The 24326-nt window shown below is 37.1% G+C and overlaps 1 long non-coding RNA gene across 1 annotated transcript; it reads left to right on the top strand.

The window, feature by feature from the left end:
* Window positions 1-12256: 12256 nt before the first annotated feature.
* On the top strand, window positions 12257-22451 carry LOC122237718. The gene is made up of 3 exons (XR_006216328.1): window positions 12257-12358; window positions 16054-16180; window positions 22383-22451. It is a non-coding gene; the product is annotated as an uncharacterized LOC122237718 (long non-coding RNA).
* The last annotated feature ends 1875 nt before the right edge of the window (window positions 22452-24326 follow it).

The following is a 24326-nucleotide window of genomic DNA, read 5'->3' as shown; positions in this document are numbered from 1 at the left end:
TAATATATAAATATATAGTATATATAACTATATATTCTTATAATATATTATATATTACATATTATTATAATATATAATATATTATAATAATATAACTATATATTATTATAATATTATATATTATATTATTATACTATATAATATATTAATATAGTATGTAATAAATTAATATATTAATTAATATAATTATATATAAACAATATATAAATATATAATATAATATAATATAATATAATATAATATAATATAATGAATATATATATAATAAAGTCTAAGACTCAGTGAAATGGAAAAGCTCAGATGATCATGACTTTCACATTAGTTTGTATCAGTGATGTAGGAGAAGAGGTAGGGATAGGATAGGGATACAGTGTGCCCTATGTCCTGGACTAGAGGTAAAACTTTGTATATGGATCAATTGTGGAAGTTCAACTTTAAAGAATATAGCTTTTGGGAAAAATACAGGGTCATGAGGTTGAACCCAGGTGGTACAATTGTGTCTTTATAATTTTCAGTCATTTAAGGTCCAGAATCCTTAGGTCTTGAACAGAGATAGGCATCTAAGCATTAAAAATATCAAGACTGGCATTATGAAAGATTTTCCCATCAAAAATTGTCTCTACAAAATGCTGTCTGAAAAAATAAATCATGCTAAATAATATTAACATAAATAAATAATATTAAATATATCAAATATAAATATAGCTTGTTATATAATCCTTTTGGAAGGTTGGCAGGATATTAGCATATTAAAAGCACTGAAAAAGACCACAATTTAGAAACCCATTTATCCATCTATAATCTAGTCTTTCCAGGTGACATCACTCCCTCTCTTTTTGTTTTTGGAAAGCTATAATACGTTGGAGACAAGAGGATATCGGAGGCAAACCTAAAATCTTTGAATCTAATGGTATGGACTGAAAGTTGGTGGGGATAGAGGTGTCATGGATTCATTTCCAGGCTGTAAGCAATCCTAATAATATTCAACTGCCTGAAAGTAGATAATCATGTGACCAAAAGTACAATTTCCAATGATATTAGTGGGTATGGGGAAGAACTAAAACCTCTGCTGGAAATCATGGAAGAGACAGACTTGTTAACCATGAGGAGAAAAGGAGTTCCCACTTATGGGAAATAGCACATTGTGATGTTGCAGTGCTTAGAGACCTCTGCAAAGTGTGCATGGGTTTGCTGTGAAGAAATGAGCTAGACGAATGTTATTACCAAATGAATATTTGGTTATACAATTATTATTAATTCTCTTTGCCTTTGCTACCTCTTTCTGTGGCGGTTGAATAACTCTAAATAGTCACTTTCCTAGTCTCACTGGCAGCTATGGGTGGCATTGTGATGGAGTAACAGCTGGCAAACTGGAAGGGGAAGGTGGAAAACTTGTGAGAAACATCTTGCTGTACAACAAGAGGGAGGAATGTCTGTCTCTCACAAATACCCTCCAGTTCTGCATCCTTTCTGTAAATGAGGCTTGTTACCATGAAGTGAGAAGCCAAAGACAAAATGGTGGTGGAGTCTATGTCCTTGAGTAGCTCAATCAAGTATAGCTCCTGCTTAATTGTGTACTTTTCTAAGAGAAAACAAACTCTCTTTGTTTAAAGTTATTGTTAGTTGAGTTTCTGTTAATTGAAGCCAAGCAAAACCTAATTGGTAAAGTAAACATGTTCTAAAGAGTGTAAATATTAGACATTCTATGAACTCTACTATTTCAAAGATATGCAGTTCACAAATGTTAATAAGATTATGATGTCACCAAGTATTTAATAAATGAGTATTCTATATCCAGCACCATGCTGGATATAAAAGAAATACAAAACTGTCTCAGCCTTTTAGAAACCTACACAGTGACAAGAATTGCAAGATTTAAAAACATAAAATACTAAAGTATAAATAGTCTCTTTCTCTCTCTCTATTTTTTTTTCATGTTATAAACTATAAATCCTACAAAAATTCAGGCAAGGGAAGGAACAATGTTTTGTGGATCAAAACGAGAGCAAGGAAATCATGGTATTTTTATCGCTCTTATGTAGAACAGTGATTGGTACATAGTAGCCATTCAATCAGAGTTTATTAAATTAAAATATGATTTCCAAAGTCTTGAAAAAGTGTAAGATATGGGTGACATGCAAAATGGGAAAGGCATTACTCTATGATCTATACATATGTTGGTGCTTGTGTGCATGTGTGTACATATATATGAGAGAGTTAACAATAAACAGTAACTTGAAGAATTGACCCAGTGTGTGCTCGAGAAGATGGAGATGTGACTCTAGGTGGTCTTAAGTGGCAGCTAGAATTGGTTTTTAGAGACGAAAGGAAGTACCATGATTTCTTGGGCTGAGTGAGATAATGAATGAAGGGTTTTAGCAAGATTAATGTGGTTATAATATGCAGATACACTGGCAAAGGAAAGTCATTTAAGAGATTATTATAGCAAATAAGGCATTTAACAATGAATGTTTTTATGAGTGGTGGCAACAGGATTGTAGGAGAATGAATTTATCTGAGGGATGTTACCAGAAGAGCACTTTCTCCTCCCTTGCCTTTTCTCCCTCTGTCATATCCTCTCTAACCCTGGTTAGATAACGCTTCTCCTATTCAACACCTGCATCTAAGAAGGCATATGTGGTTGAAAAAATATATACAACAATACCAACTGGACTAATTTTAAATTCATGGCTTCAAATTTCAAGCAAGTCTTTAGTACTATTCGACAACCCTACTAGACTTCCTTAGTCCACTTATACCCTCATTCTTCTAGACTACTTTTTAAACTTCTCTCTCCTCAATCCCCCAACACCTCATACCCCATCTTCACTCACTCTGTCTTCATGGAGGAAATCAAAGCCAACAGAAGACAACCTCCACATCCTCCCAGAAGTCTACTGCTCTAATTTCATCTAAGCCCATATACTTACTCTACCTTCTCAACTTTTAATTTTGGATGTACTGTTTCTTCTCTTATTTCAGTCAACGCTTCCTCTTGTGCGCTGGTTCAGCCCTATCATGGACTGATAATGTACCAGTTTGTGATGAGACAAGTACAGAGATGGAGAATAAATATATAGAAATTTTTATAACAACTTAACAGTTGACTTTGTTGAATCTTACAATTTAAAAATTGATCTTGTATATAATGTGAGTGTGTTTCTTTCATTTTTCTAATATTGATTTTGTATTTGACAAAAGCATTAGCCTTTGACAAATTGTGGGTGGGGGCTTATTTTTCATCACCAGATAGTTTGAGAAACACTGCATTTGATAATATTTCTTTGGAGGATTTCTTTTTTTTTTTTTTAATGTTTGTTTATTTTGAAAGAGAGAGCACAAGTGGGGGAAGGGCAGAGAGAGAAGGAGAGAGAGAATCATAGCTCAGCAAAGAGCTAGACGTGGGGCTCGATCCCAGGAACCTTGAGATCATGACATGAGCCAAAATCAAGAGTTGGACTGAGCCACCAGGCACCTCTCCCTTTGAGGATTTCTCTCCTTCAATTGTTCCCTCTCTTGGAAGATCAAATTTTTCTTTTACTGTATCATTTGCATCATTATACAAATAAACTACTAGCTCCCATTTAAAGTAAATTTCCCCGAACATATCATTCCCCTTCAGCTCCCGTTCTATTTCTCTACTCCTTTTACAGAAAAACTATTGAAAGAGTTGTCTGTTCTCAGTATCTCTCATATGCTTTTTCCCTCATGTCTTTGTACCATTTTGATAAGAGTTATCCACATCAGTCCAAAATACTTGATTTGTCATACACACCAGTGATCTTTACTAGTCAAATCTAATGTTTAATTCTTATTCCTAATGTTTCTTAATCTATCATCATCATTTAGCATAGTTATTCACCCTCCTTTTTGAAATATTTCCTGTGTTTAGTGAAGCAGCATTCTTCTTGTTTTTCTTGCCTTACTGGCCACCTCCTTGTCTCCTATAATAGATCATTTTCACCTTTCTTTAAATCCTGGTTGTTTCAGGACTCAGCCCTTGAATTTTTTCTAATCGACACCCACTTCCTAGATGATCCTATCAAGCTCCATGACTTCAATGACCATCTCTAGTCTGATAAGACCAGTCATGACTTCCTTCTCATTGCTAGATTCCATTGCTACAGCCTTTTTGAATTCTAAATTTCATATTCATATATCTAATTGCCTATTCAACCTTCTCTGTTTGAATATCTGGTTGGCATTTCATACTCAAAATATCTAAAATAGAGGCACCTGGTGACTGAGTCGGTTAAGTGTCTGACTTCGGCTCAGGTCATGATCTCACAGTTTGTGGATTCGAGCCCTGCATCGGACTCTGTGCTCAGCTTAGACCCTGGAGCCTGCTTTGGATTCTGTGTCTCCCCCTCTCTCTGCCCCTCCTCTGCTCATACTGTGTCTTTCTAGCTCTCTCAAAAATAAATAAATATTAAAAAATATCTAAAATAGACTTCTTAATTTTCTCCCCCAATTCTTTCCTCTCCTAGTGTTCCACATCTCAATAAATGTAATCCCATCCTTCCACTTTCTTGGGTTAAAATCTTAGGAGTCATCTTTATTCTGTCCTTTTCATAAACACGTATCCAATTTATTGGCAAACCCTGTTGCTCTACCTTCAAATTACAGTTCAAATCTGACCATTTACTGTACTTAGGCTAACCACAATCCAACCCATCATCATTTCTCTCCTGGATTTCTTCAGTAACCTCCAAACTGGTATTCCTGCTTCCACTCTTGCTCCCCTGCAATCTGTTCACCACATGGCAACAGAGTGTTGTTGTTGTTGTTAAAAACCTAGGTTTGCTGATGCACAGGGGCACTTGTACCCCAATGTTTATAGCAGCACTCTCAACAATAGCCAAATTATGGAAAGAGCCTAAATGTCCATCAACTGATGAATGGATAAAGAAATTTTGGTTTATATACACAATGGAATACTACGTGGCAATGAGAAAGAATGAAATATGGCCTTTTGTACCAATGTGGATGGAACTGGAGAGTGTTATGTTAAGTGAAATAAGTCATACAGAGAAAGACAGATACCATATGTTTTCACTCTTGTGTGGATCCTGAGAAACTTAACAGAAGACCATGGGGGAGGGGAAGGGAAAGAAAAAAAAGTTAGAGAGGGCAGGAGCCAAACCATAAGAGACTCTTAAAAACAGAATACACTGAGGGTTGATGGGGGGTGGGAGGGAGGGGAAAGTGGGTGATGGGCATTGAGGAGGGCACCTGTTGGGATGAGCACTGGGTGTTGTATGGAAACCAATTTGACAATAAATTTCATATTAAAAAAAAAGAACAACCTAGGTTAGGTCAAGTCAGTCCTCTATTCAGTACCCTCCATTGATATCTTTCTTTCCCAAATTATTATGCTGGGTCACTGTTCCTGATAAGACTCTCTCAATCCCCTCCCACTAACTTACTTCCTTTCACCCACATAGGTGTCCTGCTGCTCTCCGAACACTGAGCTCTTTCCTACTTGACAGCCTTTGCATTTACTGTTCCTTCTGTCTGAGCTGCTTCCTCCAGTTTTATGCAGGCCTTGCTTACTACCTTAATTTCATGAGGTCTGAGCTCATTTCTCCATAGTAGAGAGGCATTTCCTGTAGGTTTTACAAAGTAATGCTAATTCCCTCTGCACCACTCCTTTAACCATTTATTTTTCTTTACAGCACTTTTCACCCACCTATTAAAATATTATACGTGTTTGTTTGTTGTTTCTCTCTTCTAGAATTATTATGATGGGAATCCTTGTAAAACATCTTTATTGCTTTAAGTTAGTTGGGTCCATGCGTCCTTTTGCCTGTGGGGCAAACTTGGTCACAAGCTCACATTCCTCTACTCTCCCTCTCCAGTGTTGTTTATGCCTTTTAGACATGACTCTCTCCCACCCACCTGCCCTCACATCCCCACTTCTCCTGGAGCGTCCATTACACGGGCATTCAGTTTTATAACAGAGCATGGGACTTGCAGGGCCTCTGCCAAAGCCCTGCTCACCCAAAGTCATTTAGTGAAGGAGTCCATTATGATCCACACTTGCAGAGCAAAATCCCCCGCGTCAGAGGCAGCCCACTTGCAGCAGACGCACTCTCCTCCTAATGGCATTCTGCTCTGTCTGGCATGCTTCCTGATGGGGACGCTGCCCCCCTGGAAGAGCACCAAAGCACATAGAAACATCCAGTAATGACAACAGCCACAGCAATAAAAAACAAATATTCACAGGATTGCCTGAAGAGAGACAAAAGAAACCGAGCTTTTCAGGGGCTGTGATTGCTCAGGTTTTCGCCCCTCAGCAGGATGGCATGACCAGGTCAGGCACCTGACGTCCTCTGCTCTCTTGCAGTTTGGCATGCTGGTTCCTCCAGAAGCCAGGTTTTTATAGAAACTTACAGTTTTATGCTCCCAAATTCAAGAATCTTTTCATGTGGGAAAAGAACTTTAAAAAAGGTCTTTCAGTTGAAGGCACCCTGGAAACTCTTCCAATAACTAGTGCGAGGAGTTTTCATTTTCAGGGTGTAATCATGGCACAAAAGATTCTTCTCTTCCTCTTTTCTGTTAGCATTATTGAGTCACCGCCTCATCTGAGAACAGAAAGCAGGGACCAAGAGGAAGGAAAGTGTGTGTTTATTAAGAGTGTAATTAGGACTTCACTTGTTCAATGAAAAATATTGCATTAAATCAGTAGAGTCTTTAGGAATAACATATTCCACCAAGTGATGAATTTCAAACTGTTTGTTCAAATAAAAAGCACATTAAAGGGCAAAAGGCATGTTTTATTAAATTATCTTTATATAGCTGAATTTCTAGAACAGGGATAATTCAAGGTTATATATTTAAGCAAACAGGAATGCTTTCAGTAGCTATAAATAATCAAAAGCACAAACCTAAATCGCAACCTTCTTCCTGAAGCAGCTTCATTTATATGTTTTAACTAAAGGAAAGCTGAGAGAAATTTCATAATAGTCTTCAAGAAGATGCAAGCATATTACATACTAAATGTGCTTTATTTCCATGGAGCACAGAATGAAGAAAATGAATTTCAGCAGTGGAGATTTAGGTAAAATTTAGATGAATTTTCAGAATGAAGATTATTACACTTGGGGAGAGACTAATAAGGAAGGAGGAACCACCTTAGCAGTGGAATTCTAGAAATGCTCACAACTTCAAATATTTATCCAGACTCTGAACGTTTGAACAAGTCATAGAATGTCTCTTTTTTTTTCAATCGTTAATGTGACGAGGTGGATCCTTACAGATCCTTCTGTCTATATGGACATCGTTGCTTGGAGGCAAAGGGCTACACCGTTTGAATGGTTGAGGTCTTCTCAGGGAGAAGTTTCTTTATAATGAAGTCTCATAACTGCAAATGGAAAGCCCCAGACTGTTCTCTGACACAACAGCTTCAGGGAGAACTTCTGGTTCTTTGTCCTTCTCTTCTGGGGGAAACAGACTTTCCCTGCCTGTGGTTGCTGGCATGACACCCCATGAAGAGTTTATTTCCCCATCCCGGTGACTGGGAAATGGCATGTGCACTGAGCCCTCAGCAGCACTGAGGAGTTTTGGGGTGTGTGTCTTCAATACTGTGGGAGCTGACGTTCCCGTTGCTGTTTCCTAGGAGGAAACAGCAGCTTCTGGCTGCCATATGTTCATATAACACTGCATGCCAACTTGCATGCCATATCATGCCAGCCTGGAAACAAGTATGTTCACCAGGACTACATTAGCATCATTCTACTTGCAATCTAATTAATAATTAGCTGTCTTCCTGAAGCCCTTGAAGACAAATGTGAGAGCAACTTCGTCATGTTTATTAAGAATACACTTATCTTCTTGTGTTTTAATGTGGACAATGGAAAAGGGAAGTTTCAGAAATCTGTGGAGCATTGGTGAATCTGAGTGAAAGGTTCAAGGGACTCTTTGTGCTGTAGCTGAAACTTCTAGGGAGTCTATAAATCATCTCAAAATAAAAAGTTAAAAAAATCTGTGACACAAGCTCAAGGCTGGCCTCCTATGCCAATAGAGTAAGCAATAACTTAGATAGTGTCCATGCAGGCGTTTACAAAGTCTGCATTTACAAAGTCCATGTCAGAAGCTAAAACTGATTGCATCCAGTCTTTTGCAGCTCACTTTAGTATGAATGAATGATTCAGAGAGAAATTATGAGAAGATGAGTGATGAAGATCAAGGAGACCGATCTTTCCTGCTCTATAACTCTGCCCCAAGTGATCCTTGAGGACAGTTCTTCATTGGGCTCCTAGCACTGGGCTGCTGGCTAGTGAAGGCTCTGTGTTTTACCAGAGTATAAATAATTATGACCATTTTGCATTTTTGAAAGCAAAACTTAAGTGACTGTGTATCTTGGACATCTTTACTTTGAAGACCTCTCGATGTAGTGTCAATTAATTGCATGCAGAATCTTTTACTTCTCCAAATAGAACTATGTTTATGAGTAATTAAAGACACTGTGTGTTTTTCTTTATGTAAAAAGGAACATAAAACATAAAGCTTTTGTTTCTTTAAGCACACTACCTGGTGTGATTTCTCGACAGTTTAAGGAAATGATAACAAACATCATTGCTAAATAATTGAATATATTTAGGGGAAATATTCCTTTTCATTGAGTTAATGTTGGAACTTCACATTGTAAAGGTATTACGAAGAGGGAAATAGCTAGCCGTTTCTTAATTTTGCCACAAAATTGAACTAAAATAAGAGCAGTTTTTATTTAAGCAATGTGCAAATGTTAGATTTCTTACTAAAAATGTTGTGAAATAGGGATTAGGCTGTGTAAATCCTTTTAGTTGATGTGTAAGCAATAAGTAAGGTAAGAAAATACAGTGAGACTATATTAGAATAATACATTTTACAAGTAAAAGGGAACTCACAATGTTGTTGCCAGTCTTCTGACTGCCAGCCATCCCAGCCATCTCTGGCTATTCATGCCACCCTAGCTGAGGCTCTACATATAATGGAGACAGACTGTCCTTGAATCATTGACCTATAGAATTGTGAGCCTAATAAAATGATTTTTTTTTAATGTTATGCAGCCATTGGTAACTGGAAGAAGCCCTCCCCCTGCTCTACCTCTGACAGTTAGGTAGAGGATATTGTAGGGAGGCTGGAATGGTGAACTGGAATCCGGAGCATCTGGGTTCTACCTCAGTGCTCTTTTCCTAACCATTAAACAAATGTACAGCGAGTGAAATTATGCCATATACTTATTAACGTATAACTGTTCCTCACTAAAATATATCAATGGACAATGCAAAAGGGAAATTTCAAAAATCTGTGGAGCATTGGTGAATCTGAGTGAAAGGTTCAAGGGACTCTTCGTACTGTAGTTGAAACTTCTAGGGAGTCTATAAATCATTTCGAAGTAAAAGTTAAAAATAAATCTGTGACTCAAGCTCAAGGCTTGTGTCACATACAAAATATATGCCATAAACAAATAAGGCTGTATTATAAAAGTAGTATCTTTGTAAGTAGCAAAAGCACTTCTTGAGGCTTCAAAACTTGTACTTCTCCCAATAGCATCTACATATTTATAATTGATGTTGTCAAAAGAGAATTTGTACCGTTTCCCAAACTTGTTGGAATTTTATTAAAAGAACCAAATTTCCTGGAAGGAAGTGATGATTTTATTCTAATTCAAACCAGACTGTTGGATATATATTTAGACAAGAAAAGCTAAGTACAGTGATTTTAATTGATATCCTGTGCAACAGCAGAAACCTAAAATATCTAATCGCTTGTTTTATGGGCAAAGAGGGAGAGTAAATCCCTCACTGACAACGGAGTGAGATATGGACTAGAAGAAAAGAGGAGTAAAATGCATTCTGAGCCCTCACCTTTCTTCTTTTCTTTCAGTTTCTTCTAACTAGAAACAACAATTATATTTACTGTATGAATTATGATTTCAGAAAGAGGTTTTCTCTTGTAGGTTGTAACATCCGTGTTGCGCAGAGATGCTAAAGAAGTAACAGATTCATGGAAAGTGGCGGGGGGAGGGCTTCTTCCAGTTACCAACTGCTGCATAACATTAAAAAAATCATTTTATTAGGCTCACAATTCTATAGGCCAATAATTCAAGGACAGTCTGTCTCCATTATATTTAGAGCCTCAGCTAGGATGGCATGAATAGCTAGAGATGGCTGGGATGGCTGGGGTCCTGGAATGCCCCAGTTGCTCATTCTCTCACATGTTCGGCACCTGGACTGTGATGGCTGCAACAGCTGGAGGAAGGCTCTTATCATTTCTTCTGCATACAATCCCTCCACATGGCTTCTTTACAGCATACAAGTCCCAAAGTAGTAAGGGTTCTTACATGGCACTTGGCTTCCCGCTGAGCAAGAGTTTCAAGATGAGGGACACAGAATCTGGTAATCCTCTTAAAAATTAGGTCCAGGACTAGCAAATTCTGGCATGTTTGATTGGTCAAAGCAATCCATGGCCAGCCCAGATTCAAAAGACTCCACAGATTGCACCTTTTGATGGGGGGAGTGGCGTATAAGCGCAAGGAAGGGAGGAATTGAGACAGCCTGTGGAGACAGGCTACCATAAGCCATAAGGCAAAATTTCCATTTATGTAGTTTTATCGTTTTATAGATACTCATGTAGTTTTAACTCATGGAGATGATGCCCTATTATTTTTATAGATTCAAATCCATGGGTTAAAAATTATGTATGATAAGTCAATTTCAGATGTAAACTCAGAGGAAGCTGGAATGCAGTAAGTTATACAAACTCTGGAATAATATCCACTGGGGAAAAAATAGTAGATACCAATGGCCTGACTCACTTTAAACTAGACTGAAAAAAAATGCTGTTGTGATCAATGTCGGATTGGCAAGGAGGTACAATTGGTCTTTTTAACTCCAAATATCTATGATGTGTTGCAATATATGTATTCTTTTGTGGCCAATAAAAGTATGTCATAAAGTTCACTGAACTGTTAACATTGCCTGTCCATTTCAAGGATTATATCCAAGCATGTGACCAGGCCCCTGGGATGCTATTGAACTGCATAAGCGATCACCCAATGCAATTTGTTGGTGTGTTAAAGGAAGTTAAGTACATTGCTGCTGTGAAACTCCTCTAAGCACAACTCTTCTTCCTCTTCTGTGGAAAAAAAAAGTGCAGGAATTCTTTTATCAGGCTATTTGCAAGTCCCTTGCTCCTACACGTCAGCTGCCCTTGGCTGCAAGATAACCATAAAACATTTACTGCAAAGCCATGAAGAATCCATATGTCCATTTGATGTGTCAGGCCACCAAGAAGCCAGAGCTTGTGGGGTAGCATAAGGATATCTGAAGGTGACACATGCTGTCAGTTGATGAACAGAGATGCAGAAGGGGATTCTGGCAGACTCTATCTTGGCCTTGACAACTTGTGATGGTGACCAGGTGGGGTGTGTTATCTTAATAGTCTGGAGCTCTTGTGAATTATTTGCTGATAGATGTAAACAGCTGTTATTCTTGGTAATGGAAAGCAATTAGAAACATCTGTACTCTTGGCTATGAGTAATGCCTCCTATCCTCACTGCTCCCAAGTGCCAATTGGAAATAACTACATCATCGAGATGGTGTTGGCAATTCTACACTGCATTATGGGCTGATGATTAGTACTGAGCTGTGAAGAACACGAGGTGAAGTGTGGGAGAAAGAGCCTTTACCTGCGATTTATGAAGCAGAGGGGAAACACTGCTTTATCTGTGCTCCAGAAATCAAGCACTATGGCTTTGGGAAAAAAGTACATTCACATAGATCTCAGAACTATCTCAGTGTAAAAAGTCACCAGTTCCTAAGAGAAACTATGTTGATTTGTTCATTGACAAGTCTAACCTAGTGATTAAACGCGAGCTATAGAAGTTGGGACTGTCCAGGTTTGCATCCCAGCTCTGCTACCTGTGTGGCTTTGGGAAAGTTGCTTAACTTCTCTTAGCTTTTGTTTCCTCATCTATAAATACCTACTGCATGGTACAGCTATGAGAATCAAATGAATTTGTATATGAAAAGTACTTACTAAGAACAATGTATGGCAAATAATAAGTACCCAGAAAATCTTAGCTATTGTTACTAAAGATCTGTGTATTTGGCCCTGCTAGGCTGTGGATATAGCCTGAGGAGCGTATTCAAGGTGGCTACTCTCATGGTGATCATACTTAGTGTAACGTTCATAAAAGCATCAAATCTATAGCCAAGTACATACAAGACACTTAACATAGTTTCTCTTTTCTTTTGCTTTCCAGGGAAAGAGTTATATGTTAGTTTCCCAAAGACTGAAAACTAGGACGTACGATGGTTCCTAGATACTATTACTGGTCTAGTTGTTGACAGCTTGGAAGAAATATGAATCTGTAAGTGGATATTTTCAGGGTAGATAATAATTGAAGAATTTTGTTGTTAGATTTGTTAAGTAATTATATTCTAATACTCTCTCCTCCCAGAGATTGCTATAGAGTTTTTTTCTTTTGGATGCTCATTAAGTACACAGTATATACACATTGCAAAATTGAAATATACTGCTATCTATATGCCTCATCATTCGGAAAGAATAGAGATCAAATTCTGTCTCTGGATGCAATTCTCCCAGTATATAGTTTCATGGTGGAGATTTTTGAGGAAGACCTGTTTGTCATAGGGAGAGGTGATAAAGAATTTGAGTGAATTCTGTCATAAGAAAGGGAAAAATTGAGGCATTTTTGCCCCTACATGTTGAGTATCATTTTAGGAATTATAGTCTAATAGACAGAGATTTTGTCCTAGGGTAAGACAATATTTTCACTCATTTATTCAACCAATATATAATCAGCTCTTATTCTCTTTTCATATATGTATTATATATATGGGAATATATATATTTATGGAAATATATATAAATTATATATGTGGATTATATGTATAATATATGGAAATATATAACATATAGAAATATATATAATTTATGGAAATATATAATATATATATGGAAATATATATACATAAATTATACATGTGGATTATATGTATAATATATGGAAATATGTATATTATATATGGAAATATATATTAGGAAAATGAATAAGAATGGGACATAGACCTTACAAGGTTACACTGATTTTTATGTACATTCTATTGATTTCGAACTTGTATTTGATGTTTCTGTGAAGCCAGTAGATTGTCCTGAAATCTAAGTGTGCAATCAAAATCTAGAATTGTGAAAAATAGGGCCAGGTTCTAGTTTACTATGGACAAGGAAAAAAAATCAGATGCTTGAAAACTAGTAGAAAGGAGAAGTGAAAGTGTTTCTCATTCAAAATGAGAATATTCTCAAAGTTAGGTGAGTTTGGACTTAGCAGGATATGCTGTAAGCAACATGCTAAATTTGCAGTGAGTCTGGCATTCTGTTGGGTACTAACAAATGCTTATTAATTTAACTATGTTTAAGAACTTTACAGTTTAGAAGGAGGAGACCTTAATCAAACCAATGTTAAGTCACCTTGACAATGCATTTGATATTTTAAAAGGACTAGAATATTTTAATGCTTTTTTCTTCTGTTGCTGAAATTCTTTACATGTCTTGCACAATTGTTCATATAAAGGGAAGGCATGGTTTCTGCTATTCCCATTCATCAGCTATAGAAACTGAGACTTAGAGCATCTAATTCATCAGCTATAGAAACTGAGACTTAGAGCATCTAATTCATTTTATAATAATTTAAACAAAAGTAACTTTCAGTCTTCTGATTCCTACTTGGAAATCTTGCCCCTGTGATCTTGTTCTTGTTTGCAGGGAGAATGCATTGAAAATCCAAAGGTTGCGGCATCTGGGTGGCTCAGTTGGTTAAGCATCCAGCGCCTGACTCTTGGTTTCAGCTCACGTCATGATCTCATGGTCCTGAGATCAAGCCCCTTGGCATGGAGTCTGCTTAAGATTCTCTCTCTTAGAGTGTCTGGGTGGCTCAGTTGGTTGATTTTGGCTCAGGTCATGATCTCTCAATTCATGAGTTCGAGCCCTGTGGGCTCTGTGCTGAGAGTTCAGGGCCTGCTTGGAATTCTCTCCCTGCCCCTTCCCCGCTCATGCTCTCTCTCATTCTCAAAATAATTAAATAAACATAAAAAAAGATTCTCTCTTCCTCTCCCTCTGCCCCTACCCTGTATGTGTGCATGTACATGTGTGCTCTCTCTCTCAAAAAGGAAGGAAGGAAGGAAGGAAGGAAGGAAGGAAGGAAGGAAGGAAGGAAGGAAGGAAAAAGAGAAAGAAAGAAAGAAAGAAAGAACGAAAGAAAGAAAAAGAAAATGCAAAGAGTTGACTAGAAAAGACAGTAAAAGCCAGTGGAGACTGGTGAGTCCTCAAAAACATAACTGCACCATCACGAATAAAGATAGGCATATGACACCCTAAGTGTAGCTGAAAATGAACTCTGGCTCAGGACGCATCCTGGAGTGATTTATTTGCAAACTTTTTTAGAAAAGAAAAATTGGCCGGTAGAAGCTTCCCTTTCTTTAGTTTCCATTTCTTGGGCTCCCATTACTATCTCCCCTACCAACCTCAACCTCACCCAATTAACCAGTTCCAGTGCTTCACATTTTTCTTCACCTCTTCTCCCCTCTCCACTGCCTTATTTTCATCCCCTTTTGGCTCCTGCTTGGACTCTTACGGTAATTCTGTTCCTATTCTCTTCCCCTTCAAATTTATTTTCCACTTAGTTGCCAGTGATCTAGCCAATGAACATCTGATCATGCTGTATTATTTCTTAAACCCATGCTATTAGTTCACATTGCCAAAAGAAGGTTTAAGTTTCCTAGCATGTCATACAATGCCCTAAATTACCTGGTTTCTACTTCTTCAATCCCATCTCTCACATCTCTACTTTGAAGTTTGTTCTTGAAATTGCTCGTAATCACCCTGCACATATGCCTTTATTCATACTGTTCTCTTTCTTGGCAATACCCTGTTCATATTTCTTTGCCTGAAAAACTCCTAGATACTCATAATAGTTCTCTCCAGAGTTATCTCTGCCAAGAAGCTCTCTGGACCAGTCAGAGCATAATAGTTGCATTTTCCCTGTGCTGTTTCTTGGGCTTATCTCTACCATTCACATCTCATTGTTTTTAATTTATCGGTTTGAGGTCTAGACTGTAGAGATACTTGAAAGCTGAAAGTTGCCTCTTACTGATATTTGCACAGTTAACATCCTTTATAGTGGATCTTCCATAAATATTTGTTCAATGATTAAAATGCCGATGAAGATTATTATAATAGTATTATTGGTTACTTACTATGTGCTAGGCACTGAACTAAATACTTGGCAAGAATTTTCTCACTTAATTCTCCTAGCAAATCTAAGAGATATGTACTACTTTTATTCTCATTTAACAGTTGAGAAACCAAGACTTAGAGTGAATACATAACTGGATTTAGGTCACACAGGTGCTGAGTAGGGGAGCCAGGGTTATAATACAGGTCTAACTGGCTCTCTTAAGTGTTCTTTTGAACTAAACTAAATTTTGCCTAAATTCTGGGTTCTCAAGTTAGCCCTGAAATTTGCTTGCTGTGTAACCTGGGAAGTAAGACTCCTCCAATTTTATTTCCTTATCTAGAAAGGGGAACAATAATGTCTTCTCTGAGTAAACAAAATGGTTGCTATCGTCCCAGTTAGCTCAATGTCCCTAATCCCTTCCCACCCATGTGCAAAGCCAGAGGGGCTCTGTAAACTCCTCTCTGCCTCTCAGTTCCAAGATCTCACAAAACCTCTCCTGGCTTTACCTTTCATCACCTACTCCATTTGGACTTGATGCTATAGATTCTTCTGGAATTTGCTGAGCCTACCTCCAGGATGCTCTTGTGTATTTCTCATCCATTCACTCTTTCAATAAATCTGTATCAAGGATTTGCTCTCCACCAGACACAGTTGTAGGAACTTGGGGCACATCATAGAACAAAGAGGAAAAATCTCTGATCTTGAGGAATATATGTTTTAGTGGGAGTTTCAGAAAATAAAAAGCAACATTGTACCTAAATTAATTATATAGTAGATTAGAAAGTGATTTGTGATCATCTCAACTCCAGGTCATCACTTTGCTATGATGCCCAATCTTGGCTCTTAGTACCCAGTGCTGACCAGAGCTTCTGAGCCTCTCTGTATGCCTGAGATAAATAAATGGATAAATTTTGGATAAATGACATTAACAAATGGGTAAGTAAATATGAGAATGTGTTGTAAACCTACTTTATATCTAATCGTCTCAGAGTCACGTTGCTCCTAAGGGGTTAGCCAGTAAAGTTTCAGATGAGATAACCTAGGATTTCTTAGATAAAAATAAACACCCCTGGGGTGCCTGGGTGGCTCTGTTAGTTGAGTGTCTAACTTCAGTTCAGGTCATGATCTTGCAGTTCATGAGTTCAAGCCCCACAATGGGGTCTCTGCTGTCAGCCTGTCAGTACAGAGCCTGCTTTGGATCCTCTGTTCCTCTCTCTCTGCCTCTGCTCTGCTTGCACTCTCCCAAAAATAAAAAAAAAATTTTTAAAGAAAACACCCCTGGCCTTCTACCCTAAACCAGATCCCTGATGGTATTGGGTGGGAGATACGGGTGCATTTGAAGAAGAGAACAGACATAACTGACATTGTTCCAGGAGATATGTTCATTTCCTATCAGACAACCAGTACCAATAATCCATGGGCCTTTTTCAACCTGGGATAAACTAAGAGAAGTTCATAAGGTATAATAGAACCTACAAGTGGGTATTCTCTTGGGGGGGTGAGAACATTTAAACAAAAATATATAAAATACAATGCAAGAAGGCAATGCTAAGTGCCAGATGTCAGGTATAAATAACTCCTGTAGAAGTTCCTAGAAAGAAGTGATGGTTAAATTCTGGGGCAGCTTGTAAAGGCCCCAGGGAGGCAGTTAGCTTGACCTGTACTTAAGAAAAGGCCAGTAGTTAGCAAGTGAAATGACAGTTAGGGAAAGAAAGCTGGGAGAAAAAAGTGGACAACTAAGTTGAAGATGAAAAAATCTTGGACTTAGGGCTCCATTTATTTCTGAATTTCAACTATCAATTTTGTTTTGGGGAGCTATCCTTCCTCCTCTAGATACTATGCCTTCCCCTAGCCAACGGATGGAAATGCAGTCAAGGTCAGTTTAATTATGTTATTTCCCTGGGATTTGCCCTTTGAGAAGAAAAATGACAAAAGGTGAAAGTTGTTGCCACTGACTCCTCTTAGGACCCTGAAGACACTAGCTTTGGTTTCCGTAACTTAAGACCTACCTTGATTCTTATCCTTTCTGAGTCTTTTTTTTTTCCCTTTCCAGCTTTTCTTTGGATTCTATAAAATGTTCCATGTGCTTTTGTCAAATTTATTTATTCTATTAAGGTTGTCCAGTGTCAGTTTCAGTTTCTTGTAACTGGAGAACCCTAAATGATAGATGACTTTAGGAGACTCTGAAGACTGAGGGAAAAAGGTGGCATCTTTCATTTATGTATATATACAGCAACAATGCTGGGTCCATTACATGTACTTAGTAAATTTTAGCTGAAATAACACATGTGCACATGGCCTGGACTGAATGGAAGTGTTTATATGATGGAATGAAGGAAGTTAATTAATATAAAGAAAGATATAGGTACTATATCAAGGAAGGCCTTGAAGGAGAAATCAGATTCTTAATTATTTGAGAATTGAGAGGCCTTGAATGTTTTTTTATCCAGAGTTTCAGTGTGTGATGGGTAAGGCAGTGATGTAGGTAAAGCAGTATTTTAGAAAGATTAATTGGATATGCATGGAAGAAACTAACACTTATCAGCGCTTTCTAGGCTCTGGCTCAAATGGTTACCATGGATTACCATGAAAATTAACCAATTCCTCACAACAGTCTATGAGATGGGTACCCATTTTACATATGAGGAAACAGAGTCACAGACTGGCTAAATAATTTACCTAAGATCAAACAATTACTTTGTAGTAGAGTTGGACTGGCTCATAGGCAGTCTGACTTAAGAGTCTGTGCTTTAACCATTACATCATTCTGCCTCCATAGTATGGAGCCATAGTATGGAGCCATAGTATGGCTATGCAGATGGGGAGAGGAAAGAGTTTTCAAGGAGGCAGTAAAGAATCCAGGTAATAAGAATCTGGGCTAGAGTGGTAGCTGTAGGAATAAAGTGTTGTCAGGACTTGGTCTCACTGGATGTGGGTGGATATTTGGGAAAAATCAGGGCCCAAAATTAATTCGTAATTTATCCATTAATTCTATAAACATTTATTGAGCACCTACCAAATGTCATGAACTATTTCATCTGCACTATGATGCCATGGTGAGCAAGGCAGGCAGGGTCTTTGTCATCATAGAGTACACATTCTACTGAGAAGTAACTGATCATAAACAAATAAATAAAAAAACCAAGTACCAATAAATGCTATGATGAAAATAAAAGAGTGAAGTGATAGAGAAGGAAAGGTCTCTCTGAGGAATTGACATGTATATAGTGATCTGAATGATGGGAAGGAACCAACCATCTAAAAGATCTGGGGCAAGTGTCCCAACAGAGAGACCAAGTACAAAAGCCCCAAGGAAAGAATGATCTAGGCATCTGGGCATGCTTGAAGAACCCAAGTAAGGCAAATGTGTCTGGGGCATAGTGAGCCAAGAGTATAAAGAGATGAAAACATAGAAGTGAACAGAGCCCACCTTCTACAGGGCACTAGATGCCAGGATTAGGGGGTTTAATTTGGAAGGTTTAAATAGAGCAGTTACGTGATACAAATTCTGTTTTAAGGAAAGTTACTGGCTAATGTATGAAAAAGGAATAGTCATATAAAAAAAGGAGAAGCCAAGTACCATGTTAGGAGACCATAGCTGCGGTCCACTTTGTCATGATAGAGATGGAGTTCATGGATTCAGGGGATACTGTGGAGGCAGAATTGACAAGATTTACTGATGGGTTAGACATAGGAAGGAGAGGAAAGGAAAGGACTTCTAAATATTTGCTTGATCAACCAGGTTGACTGCTGTGCTTTGTATGACAAGTTAAAACACAAGGGGAAAGCAGGTTTTGCAGGTCTTGGAAGTTTTGTTTGGGGGTATGTTAATGAGATGCATATTAGAAGCTCAAGTGGAAATATCAAGAGGTCAATTGGATCTAAAAGCCAATCTGGGGCAAAGTTCAAGTCTAGAAAAATAAAACTCAGAATCACTGGAAATATAGGTATTCTTTAGAACCATGGGATTGGATGAAATCACCTAGTGAGAAGGTATAGATAAAGAAGAGAAAGAGTCCCAGATCCATACTAAGGAGCCTGCAAAGGAATGGCTAGTAAGGACAGAGGAAAAGCTAGCAGTGAAGTATCTTGAAGCCAAAAACAGAGAGGCTTTCCAGGAGCACAGAATGGTCCAATGCTGTTGAGAAGTCTGTAAAGATGAGAACAGAAATGTTACTGTTGGATGTGAAAACAGGGAAATCATTGGTGATGTTAATGTGCAATCGCCATGGATGGTGAGCCAGAAAGCCCATTAAAAGGAATGAGGAGAAAATAAGAGGTGATGCAATAGAAGCAATGTAGACAACTTTTTCAAGAAATTTTGCTGTGAATGGGGGTAATATAATGGGGTAGTTATAAAATTTTTTAATGCACAAAACTAAAAGTTCTTTATATGTTAATGAGAATGATGAGTGGAGAGGGGGAAGTTGATACTGCAGTATAAATAGAGTCCTATTTGCAGGAGGAAATTTTTTAAGGATCCAGAGCTAATGTGTATAGGGTGACGTGAAGATCTGACTTTTGATAGGAGGGGTCTGTCTTCCATTAAAACAGACAGGAAGGCAGAAATTACAGTTAGAGGTTCAGGTAAACTGGTAGATTTCTTTTTGGGAAGATGAGGGAGTTTCTGTCTCATAGCTTTTATTTTAATCAGAAAAGCTGAGGCCAGGATTTCAAGTCTGGGTGACTTGGAAAACAATAGAATACACCACATGCTTACACAGAGAAAATCTCCATGGGTGTATGGAGACTTCACAGGGTATATAGAGATGAACAGAAGGCTTAGAAGTGGATAGTTTCTTCATCTGTCTCTGTTAAAAGTGCCTTCACTGGCTATGCATATGTTTCACATGGTGGAGGTTAGGGAAGGGGGAAAAAATAATTTTGCAAACTCCGAAAAGGAATTTTTAATATCAATACTCAAAAATCACTTATAGTGATATATTTCACACCTTTATGGAAACCAGGGAGCATAGAAATAAATATATGTATAAATCTCATATAAATCTGTTATGTTCATTGGAATTGTATTTTTTACTTACCTGTTGTTAAAAAAAATTCAGAGTAAATTTGAAGATGTAACTGGCTTCATCAAACAATTCATGAATCAGTCAGCATCCCATCTAACAAGTAGAAGGGAGCTCCAGAGGGCTACAGAAAAGAAAACGTTTTTAAAGTCAGGACAAGGAAGTCATAAACAAAAAATAAAAGGATTATTTCAGGTTCAGTCACCTTCATTTGGGTTTTAGTGGGTAGATTACCTCATCTTCCTTTTCTGGATGAAGAGGGCTCATGTGACAGATTACCTTATTGGTGCTGATGAGAAAATTCCCAAAATGATTGGATAAGACTACCTTTCTGGGTGGTTGAAACTGAGTTAGTTAAGTATTAAGTTATGGCTTACTGATTTGAGATCTTAACCTAAGTGACACCATTTTGGGCCTATGGTTTTCTTTTTAACACTGTACACCCCCATTAACTGCTGCAGAGCCCAGGGCCCTAATAAATATTTGTTGAAAGAATGAATGATTGAATGAATGAATACAGTGATTTAAAGAACTTGGAAAGCAAAGAATTACATTTTTTCCAGGATAGGTACAATAGTACATAAAAGAAACAAAGCTTTCATAAGTGTATTGCTTTATCTCTAAATTTAAAAATAAAAGTGTAGTTGAGAGGGAGCAGAGCTAAGGTAGAAACTCTTAGGAGATGTAACTCAATTCTCATTTGGTTCTAGAAATTACTAATCAGAGTAATTTAAAAGGCTCCAGAGAAGGTTGTGATCCTAGGTTACAATTTAAGCCCCCATTCTGATAGCAGTATCCCACCAAAATCAATACCAAACCATGGATGGGTCTTGGGGAATGAAAGAAAGGCAATATGAATTAGTATAATGAAGGCTTGTTAGCAAAGTGTCCTTCTATTTAGTTCTTAAATAGAATCCTGACTGTCATAGAGCATCTTCTGTGGCAGGGCATAAATTCTGATATCCCTGCCTATCAATCAAGTCTGGTTCAAGAGTATCAGGTTTATTATGTGGGGAGGGGGGGGAACCCCTGCAGTTAATCATCATTGCTAACAGCATCTAACAACAGAGTCTAGTTATTGTGTTTTCTTGAAGAATGATGAATGCCTTTAAGAACGTGCAAATTGAATATTCACATATCGGTCGGGTAGTAGGTGACTAGTTTAATAAATTCTTTAAAAGGGTGTTTGTAGATTTTTTGGTAGGGTACATTTAAAATCAGTTGGATATTATGTGGGTAGCTTTTGCAGAGTTGGTCAGAGCCAGTAGATGGTGGTCTTAAGTTGCAAGTTGCATTTACAGTAACACCTGTCAGCATGTGAAATAACTACTTCTTTCCCCAAAATGTCAAAATTCACTTTTCCATTCATTGGATGCTGCAAATTGGAAGACAATCGCATAAAAGAGCATTCTGAGATGACATGTTAACTGTTATTTTTCAAAAATAACCGTTTTTTTTAATCATTGGAAAATCGTAACATACCATTTAAAATCATGCAATTCTTGTATCAGAATGTGATATAAATACCTTTATCCATTGTTTATCTCTTCTTTAAGAATTAAAAAGATTTTTAATTTCTTAATTAGATTGCTCTCTGTTGGAATTCTGGAAAACCAAGATCAAGTCTAAGCTGGAATACCTAAATAAAATATCCACTTAACATTCTCTATTGTTAAATGCACTTTAGAGATTCAGTTGCAAGAGTATTACAATACCTTGTAATTATGCAGACTGAGTAGAATTAAAGACTTTGGAAATTAATTTTGAGTTGAAATATTAAATTAAGTAGAATGTTTTATCATAATGGCATAATTTAAAACTAACTAAAAATAGCATTAATAATAATCATGATCACTCTCCTTTCATTAAAAGAAGAGATTTAGCACTAAATTATTAAATGATCAAATTTATGGTGCCCAAGTTAGTAAAGATTTTGTAGTAGTGTAAATCATGCTGCATGATTTCTGTCCAGTGACTATAGCAAATTAGTCACTATAGTAAATTTTACAGGGTGTTAATAATACAAACACTTCAGTGTTAGAAGCTTTGGTAGAACGTACTATATACATCCTTGGACATTCAAGTATTCCTTTTTTTTTTCTTTCTCCCAGCAATGATTATCTAAACTGCCGTGGGTAGCAGCAGGGATGGACAATCACACCTTGAACAAAAGAAAAGGGTAAGCCTTTTATTTTTATAAGCCAGTGATTTATGATAAGTGATTTCTGCTTCTCCACATTAACCTTTGGGCTCCTTCTATTCAACAGTCTTCTGGTTTTATTTTCAAATTGTACTGTGTTCTAAACAGAACATATGTTGCTCATTTTCTTTAATGATTCTGAGATCAACTCAATTTTTTTATTATTTTTAATTTTTTTTTTTAATTTACATCCAAATTAGTTAGCATATAGTACAACAATGATTTCAGGAGTAGATTCCTTAGTGCCCCTTACCCATTTAGCCCATCCCCCTCCCACACACCCCCTCCAGTAACTGTCTGTTCTCCATACTTACGAGTCTCTTATGTTTTGTTTCCCTCCCTGTTTTTATATTATTTTTGTTTCCCTTCCCTTGTGTCAACTCAATTTTACTCTACAAACTAAAAAAAAAAAAAAATAAAGAGGCAAGAAATGATTGCTTTTCAGTTTATTTAATATTATCCTAACATATATACATGATTTTTCCCCCATAATTGAATTAGCTCTACCATATATGAGCTGTAAAATGGGTAAGCAACCTAAAATAGAAAGCAAACACACATCAACCTCTTGAGTGAGGAGAGGGGGTTGGTGATAACATAAAGGCAGATTTGCTTTGCTTATGTGTTTCTTAAGGAAAGTTTTTATAGGTGTTCTAAAGTACACATATGCTATAGATTTGTCTGTATTTAATACCTTTAAATGTTTCCTTCCTCTATAGCCACGGATATGGTTTTGGTACCTGATCTATATTTTAGAAAGTTATCAGATCTGAGAATCTCAAAAGTCATGTAATATTGCAATGGATTGGTACATGTTTAAAAATGTTGTGACTCCCCTAATCACTCCTCAGAACTTTGTCTTTCATAGTCTAAATATCAAGATCTGTGGAGGTTTTGTGCTACAAAGACTGCATGTTACATACCTGTTAATACATAATGCAACTTTTAGAAAATTGTGGGGAAATAAGTCACCTTACCAAACTTACCATTATGGATGAATTTCTGAGAATGTTAGAATTATTTTGGACCAAGAATGCTAATTTAGAGCAAACCAATCACTTGTTACTTTTCTTTTACTTAATAACATTTTGACCATGAATTTATCCTATGCCTTTAGCATTACCCAAATTATTTTGGCAAAAGAGAATACGTATCGCAGTGGAAAATTCTCATTAAGAACATGGATTAAAGATGGTGTGGGAGAAAACCCAGGCAGTGCATTCTCCCTTACAGAACTTTGGGGTGTCATTAACAAGAGGTTAGTTATTAGTGATCACATAGTCATTTATTTAGCATGGTCATTGTACTTTATAAAGTGATGGGTGAATAAGAACAACACAATTGGTATATCGATAGTATCAAAGTCACTATAGCTTAAGATAATTTTCTTAAAATATTAATTCAACAGCTAGGAGATTCAGTAGAGAACTACATACATCATATTGAGACATTTAACTAGACTCAAGAGTCAAACACACATCTGAAAACATCTATCGACTCATTAGTATTGTTTCAGTAACTGCTTTGGCTTTTATATAACTCAGGAAATAGGAAATCATAACATCGTAAATAGTGTTAAACTGAACCTATCCATGTAGCCAGAGCAATTTTAAGCCAATCATTTCTCATTAGGCTAATGCTAGTAAAGTTTCTTATTCAGATAATTTTTTTTCTTTTTTTCTTCTTTTGGCTATTCAGTGGCCAATGAGGTGTAATAAGTTTTAGCAAATTGGGGCTGAGGTCTCTTAGGTTAGCTTTATTCTTTGCTGTAAATTACAGCAGCTTTATAACTGCTTAACACAGCTCTTGAATCAAAAAATGTCACACCTGAATTTTTTTGTTCAGGCTGAATGAC

This window comes from Panthera tigris, chromosome B1 (genome assembly GCF_018350195.1).
Source record: "Panthera tigris isolate Pti1 chromosome B1, P.tigris_Pti1_mat1.1, whole genome shotgun sequence".
Lineage (NCBI taxonomy): Eukaryota > Metazoa > Chordata > Mammalia > Carnivora > Felidae > Panthera > Panthera tigris.
This window is presented reverse-complemented; position numbering and strand designations above follow the sequence as displayed.